At 39.0% G+C, this 7,707-nt stretch overlaps 1 pseudogene; it reads right to left on the bottom strand.

Annotated features, from left to right (window-relative positions):
* Positions 1 to 3,040: 3,040 nt before the first annotated feature.
* Positions 3,041 to 3,941, bottom strand: LOC123255989 (annotated as a pseudogene).
* Between the last annotated feature and the right edge of the window lie 3,766 nt (positions 3,942 to 7,707).

The raw sequence follows: 7,707 nt of genomic DNA, 5'->3' as shown, positions 1-7,707 counted from the left end.
CTGCTAGGCCCCCTTCCTTCACATTTTTTTTCATTATTTCCCTTGAAATTCTTGGCTTTCGTTATTCCAAATGAAATTTGTTATAGTTTTTTCTAATTCAGTAAAGAAGTTTTTTGGTAGCTTGATAGGTATGGCGCTAAATAGATAAATTAATTAGGGTAGAATTGTCATTTTTATTATGTTAGCTCATTCCTACCCATGAGCAATCAATGGCTTTCCAATTGTTTAGATCCAGTTTAATTTGTTTGGAAAGTGTTTTGTAGTTGTTTTCATATAATTGCTGTGCTTGTTTTGGTAGATAGATTCCCAAGTATTTTATATTGTCTAGGGTGATTTTAAATGGTGTTTCTCTTTCTACTTCTTGCTGCTCTAGTGTGTTGGAAATATATAGAAATGCTGATGATTTATGTGCATTTATTTTGTATCCTGCAACTTTGCTAAAGTTGTTGATTATTTCTACAAGCTTCTTAGTTGATTCTCTAGGATTTTTTAAGTAGACCATCATATCATCTGCAGAGTGATAGCTTAGTCTCCTCCTTGCCTATTTTGATACCTTCAATTTCTTTTTCTTCTCTAATTGCAACTGCTAGTGTTTCTAGTACTATGTTGAATAATAGAGGTGACAATAGGCATCCTTGTTTTACTCCTGATCTTATTGGGAAGGCTTCTAATTTATCCCCATTGCATATGATGTTTGTTGATGGTTTTAGGTATATACTCTTTATTATTTTTAGGAAAGGTCCTTCTATTCCTATATTTTTCAGTGTTTTCAATAGGAATGGATGCTGTATTTTGTCAAAGGCTTTTTCAGCATCTATTGAGATAATCATGTGATTTTTGTTTGTTGGACTGTTGATATGGTCAATTATGTGGATGGTTTTCCTAATGTTGAACCAACCTTGCATTCCTGGTATAAATCCCACCTGATCATGGTGGATGATCTTCTTAATTACTTGCTGGAGTCTCTTTGCTAGTATTCTATTGAAGATTTTTGCATCTATGTTCATTAGGGAGATTGGTCTATAGTTTTCTTTCTCTGTTTTTGATCTCCCTGGCTTTGGAATCAGTACCATATTTGTGTCGTAAAAGGAATTTGGTAGGACTCCTTCTTTGCTTATCATATCAAATAATTTGTATAGTATTGGGATTAGTTGCTCTTTGAATGACTGATAGAATTCACTTGTGAATCCATCAGGCCCTGGCGATTTTTTCTTTGGGAGTTCTTTGATGGCTTGTTCAATTTCCTTTTCTGATATGGGATTATTTAGGTATTCTATTTCTTCTGCTGTTAATCTAGGCAGTTTATATTTTTGTAAATATTCGTCCATACCTCCTAAATTGTTATATGTATTGCCATATAATTGAGCAAAATAGTTTTTAATGATTGCCTTAATTTCCCCTTCATTAGAGGTGAGGTCTCCCTTTTCATCTTTGATACTATCAATTTAGTTTTCTTCTTTCCTTTTTTATTAGATTGACCAGTACTTTGTCTATTTTATCTGTTTTTTCAAAGTACCAGCTTCTAGACTTATTTATTAATTCACTAGTTCTTTTACTTTTGATTTTATTAATTTCTCCCTTGGTTTTTAGTATTTCTAATTTAGTTTTCATTTGGGGATTTTTAATTTGCTAACTTTCTAATTTTTTGAGTTGCATGCCCAATTCATTGATCTCTGCCCTCCTTAATTTGTTAATATATGCACTCAAAGATATAAATTTCCCCCTGAGTACTGCCTTGGCCGCATCCCACAGATTTTGGTAGGATGTCTCATCATTGTCATTTTCTTCAATGAAATTGTTGATTGTTTCTATGATTTCTTCTTTAACAAATTGGCTTTGGAGAGTCATATTATTTAATTTCCAATTAGTTTTTTATTTTCCTGTCCAGGTGCCCTTACTAATTATTATTTTTATTGCATTATGATCTGAGAAGGTTACATTTATTATTTCTGCTCTTTTGCTCTTTTTGTTTGCAATGATTCTATGCTCTATAACATGGTCAATCTTTGTGAATGTGCCATGTGCAGCTGAAAAGAAGGTGTATTCCTTTTTGTCCCTATTTATTTTTCTCCACATATCAATTAAATCTAATTTTTCTAGGACTTCATTCACCTATCTTACCTCTTTCTTATTTATTTTTTGGTTTGATTTATCTAGATCTGATAGAGGAATATTTAGATCTCCCACTAGTATGGTTTTACTATCTATTTCCTTCTTGAGCTCTGCCAGTTTCTCCTTTATGAATTTGGGTGCTATGCAACTTGGTTCATACATATTGAGCAGTGTTATTTCCTCATTGTTTATACTGCCTTTCAGTTATAGGCGAAAGGCACCTTGTTTTAAAAATGAAACACACCACTGCAGGGCTGCTGTGTTTCAGCCACAAGATCTGGGAAGGGGAAGGAGTTTCTTTGGAATGAGACAATCTTCAAATTGTTTTTTTTAAAGAAAGAAAAAAGATTCTTTATACAATGTTTAGAAAGAAGGCAAGAACAGAGGACATACACTTGCAAATAGCAACTGATGATGGCTTTTCCCTTGAGATTAATGGAGTTGGTCATATCAGAGGTAAGTAAACTGGGAGGAATCAACCTTCCCTGGCTTCACCTTTATAAATTCCATTAAACTTAATTTATCCAGCCACCACTGTCACATACATTCCTCATCACCCTTTAGAACACGGGGACTATTATTTGGTCACATTATATGGGGTGTTATGGTCAGCAACCAAAACCTACCCTGTTATGAGGTACAGAACAGAGAGGAGGCAATAGGGGAGTAACTGCTCTCCCCATCTGGCCCACTTAGAGGTCCATAAATGACAAATGAGGTCTTAGGTCAATGGCTTTTCAATTACAATCACATTCCTGGATGAAAGATAACTGTCCCCAAGAGATCCTATAGAATGAATACTAGGCCTTCTTCCTTCACTTCCCCACACTTCCCCCAAAATGTATATCCCTCTTCCCCTAATATACCCTTCTAACTAACTACTGTTTATAACTCTCCCACTTGAATGGTGAAAACTAACGACCCACTGAAACAATCTCCCTCCAATACTTATACCCCTTCTTGTTCCTCACCAACCCCTCCCCTCCGCCCAACGTTTAAAAGGTTGGACTCTTGCACTGAAGTTGGTGAGCAATGGTGTGGTCTTGCCTGGCCTGCAGTCATTTGGTATGAATGTGATCTTGGGCAAGTCCCTTACGTATTCTGCTTCTCAGAAGCCCCACATGTTGCTTTGGAGAAGGTAGCCAGGATGTAGGCAAACATCACATCTGGGGACTGAGAAGCATCCACGGCCAAATGGATCCCTCACTTACTGTAGTACTTCACCAGGGGGGGTGGTCTGAGAGTGATAGGCCTTCAGGTGGGTTTTCAAAGCAGTTTCATTATCATCTGAACGGCGGATCAAGGGTTCTCCAGTTACGTCATCCTTCATGTGTTGCTTACGGGGGCTGAACTCCTCATGGTAGGATCGGCCACTTGCAGGATGGATCAGCCTTCCTGTGATTCTCCGGATGAGTAGAGAGTCGGCAATGCTGAATTCGATGACTGCATCTAGCTTTTCATTCCTCTTGTCCATGAGTTCATCAAGCATTTCTGCCTGTTTCACTGTCCGAGGGAAGCCATCTAAGAGAAAACCATTTTTGCATGGAGGACTGTCTAAGTTCTTCTCAATAAGTTCCACAACCATATCATCGCTTACCAGTTTTCCAGCATCCATTGTCTTCTTGAGTCTCTGGCCCAGCTCTGAGCCAGAAGCTACCATGGCCCTCAGCATGTCCCCTGTAGCCAAATGGCAAACACAGTAACTTTCAGCCAGCTTGGGAGCCTGCGTGCCCTTGCCGGCCCCGGGGGGCCCCAGCAACATGGCTTGGATGCCCCTGGGGGGGAGGGGTCTCCTTCGGCTCTGGCGCTACGGGCACGCTGGGCGCCATTGTCCCTCACTCGCAGCTGCCTTGACCCTAACGCCGTGGTTCCAAGACCTCTGGGTGCCTGGTCCCCTCTTATTATTTTTAAGGCCTAATGAATTCTTTCCCCCCTTTCTTCCCCTCCCTTTTTTAATTCCATCCCCCACTCCCAACCCCTGGTTTATCCCTTCTGACTTTCTCCATAGGGTAATATAGAATTCGATATCCCAATGTATATAGCTACTCTTCCCTCTCAGAATTAATTCCACTGAGAGTAAGGTTTAAGTATTTCCTATTAAAGCTCTCTTCCTCACCTTCTTATTAATATTCATCCCCTCCTCTTCTCATGCCCTCTTTGTGTGGTATAGATTATCCTATTTTTCTTATTCCTTCAAATTTCTCTGGGCTCCATCTTCTATTCCCCCCTCCACTTTTTTCCCTCCATATCATCTTAGACCAGTGATGGGAAAGCTACTGCCCACAGGCCAGATGTGGCCCCCTTAAATGTTCTATCAGGCCATGCATCATTATTCCTAATTTGACAAATACAATGAGTAGGATAAAATACAATGAAACTTCAAAAGATTTGCCTTAGAAACAGACTGACAGATGAGCATTTCCTTTCATTTGGCCCCCTCTTCAAAAAGTTTGCCCATCACTGCCTTAGACCATTTAGTATTCCAACCTCTCCCTATGAATAATTCTTCTAATTACTATAATAGTGTATACAATTTTTGAGAATTACACATAACATTTCTCCATATAGGAATACAAATAATTTGATTTGATTGAAGCCCTTAGAGAAGGGCATTTAAAAATAAGAGTTTCTTTCTTTCCCCTCTCTTTCTTATTTACCTTTTCATATTTCTCTTGATTTTATGGTTAGATATCAAACTTTCCATTTTGTTCTGGTCTCTTCTTTACAAATATTTGAAAATCTCCTATCTTGTTGAATGCCCATACCTTCCCCTGGAAGTATGTAGTCAGTTTTGATGGGTAGGTAATCCTTGATTGAAGATTCAATTCTCTTGTCTTTCTGAATATCATATTCCAAGCCTTGTGGTCTTTTAGTGTGGAGGCTGCCAGATCCTGTGTAATTCTTCTTGGTGTTCCTTGATATCTGAATTTTCTCTTTCTGGCTCTTCAATTTGACAATTATATTCCTGGGGGTTGATTTTTGAGAGTTTATTGTAGAGGATGATCTATGGATCCTTTCAATGTCTATTTTACCCTCTTGTTAAAGAACATCAGGGCAGTTTACTTGGATAATTTCTTGTAGTATGTTGTCCAAATTTCTATTAATTTCTGATTTTTCAGGAAGACCAATGATTCTGAAATTGTCTCTTCAAGATCTGTTTTCTTGATCTGTCATTCTCTCAGTGAGCTATTTTATGTTTCCTTCCATTTTGTCATTCTTTTGACTTTGCTTTATTAGTTCTTGCTGCCTTGCAAGATCATTGGCTTCTACTTGCCCAGTTCTGGTCTTTAGAGATTGGTTTTCTACTATATTCTTTTGACTTTCCTTTTCAATTTGGTCTATCTTTTTTTCATGCTTTCCTGCTATTTAATTTTGGTCTCCAATTTGCTTATCATTTTGTTAGATTTGGGGACATCTTTCTCAAATTGGGAGTTTCTGTCTTTTAAACNCACTTTTCTTGCCAGATCAAGAGATGGAAGACCATCTTTCTCATGATCTCAGATTTGAACTCTTCAAGAGCTTGTAGCCAAGTTTCATTTTTTTTGGCAAGGTTTGGATATGTTTACTTGTCTATTCTCTGCTGTGTTAATACTTTCCTCTTCTTCTTTCTCTTGGTTAGTTCTTGGGCATTGCTTGCCATTATTATGCTGGTTTTTCCTTCTCAGCCAGAAGTCTGGGTGAGGCAGGCAAGCTCTCTGTGTATAGAGCTGTGGAGTAGTTTTTGCCTGAGTCACAGCACAGTGCCACCCCTCTCGACTTTATTCTCGTGCCCAGGGTCTGAGCTCTTTAGACTCCTGGGGTCTCAAGTATAGCTGTTCTCAAGGTCAAGATTCCTGGTGGTCCCCTTGCTTGCTCTTCAGCCTGAGGCTCCTTTACGAGTCTCAGCATGCTACTTCCACAGTCTGTCACACCTTTGCTCTAGTTCTGCTCCCAAGGTCCACACTCAAGGTCCATGCTCAAAGACTGCGTTCTTTGGCCTCTTGGGGTCTTAAGTCTTGCTACTCTCAGGAACAAGCCCCTGGTGGTCCCAGTTAGCTGCCAGAACTTAGTGAATGTCCCACGCTTGCTCTAACTCTTGTGCAGTGGCTCTAGCACTATAGGTGGGGTGGCAGTGGGGAAGTGATCAGCTCAAGTTTTAGTGAGAGCTATTTCACCCCCTTACAGTGTGGAAATGCACAAATCCCATATACCTTCAATGCTGCACCTTATTGTAGGGTCTCTTCATTCATCTGGATTTGGTTTTTTTGTCCTTTTGAGGTATCAAGTATGGGTCAGTTAGAAGAGTTAAATGCTTTGCTTCCACTCTGCACTCATCTTAACCCAGAAGCTCAGAGATGCCATTGAAGAAGAGAATCAGTAGACTTTTATGTCCTTGGTCAAGTTATTTCTCCTTGGGCCTCAGTTTCTTCATCTTTTCAGGAATGGAAGATGGCTGTGCCTGATGGACATTGGTCTCCAGTTATGAGCTCACTCTGATGAGAGGTGGATTATTTTTGCTCCCTCCTCAACACACTTTCTAACAACCTAGAAAATGTGCTATGCCAAATTCTAATCATAAATACTCAAGAAATCCCCATGAGTAATTTTTCCAGCCCAGAGCTGCTTAGGAATATAGACATGTCTTCAGACATGTAGACAGGGGCTGGCAAGGAGTACAGAGTACTGATAATGACCCAAGCCACATTCGGAGCCCTCCAGTTCTCAGGACAGAAAGGGAAACAAGAGAGCACCAAGGGAAGAAGTACTGGAGCAGAAAAAAGTCCCTGAGACCCTTCAACTAGCTTTGTAAGCAAGAACAGGTGCCTTCTAGTAGCTCTCTCATCCATTACCCTGTCCCAGGTCACAGATCCAGGGCAAAGAAGAGTGACCGCAACTGAGTACCAAGCCCTTGCTTAGTATAAAACAAATTCCACAGAGTGAAAACATAGAAAAATATGAATTATCTGACAGGAAAAATAATTGGTCTAGGAAAACAGATAAAGACAACATAATTTAAGAATATTTGCTCTACCCGAAAGGCATGAACAAAGAAAGTACATAGACATTGTATTTGAAGAAATTATAGTTGGCAACTAGGTGCCTAAATAGAATGAAAGCCAAACCTAGAGGTTCCAGGTTATGATCTCTAATCCTGGCCAGTTACTTAATTCTCATTGCCTGGCCTTTTCCATTCATCTGCCTTGTAACCTATATACAGTATTAATTTTAAGATAGAAGGTAAGTTTCTTTTTAAAGAAATTATAAAGGAAAATGGCCAGATATCTTAGGACCAGGAGGTAAAGAAGAAGTTTAAAGAATGCATTGGCACCTCCTAAAAGAAACTTCAAAATGAAAACTTTCAGTAATACTGTAGCCAAAATCCAGAACTCTCAGGTCAAGGAGAAAATACTTGCAAGTAGCCAAAGGAAAACATTGAACTCAGGAGAAACACAAAAAGGGAAATGTGACAAATCGTCCCACAATAGTTCACTTACTTTGCATAATGTTGTTCTGATTCTGCTTATTTCACTCTACATCAGTTCATGTAGGTCTTTCCAGTTCTTTTGTGAAATCATTCAATTTTTGTTTTAAAATTTATTCATTTGTTAGATTAAA

The sequence above is a fragment of the Gracilinanus agilis genome, unplaced genomic scaffold (assembly GCF_016433145.1).
Source record: "Gracilinanus agilis isolate LMUSP501 unplaced genomic scaffold, AgileGrace unplaced_scaffold55074, whole genome shotgun sequence".
Classification (NCBI taxonomy): Eukaryota; Metazoa; Chordata; class Mammalia; order Didelphimorphia; family Didelphidae; genus Gracilinanus; species Gracilinanus agilis.
This window is presented reverse-complemented; position numbering and strand designations above follow the sequence as displayed.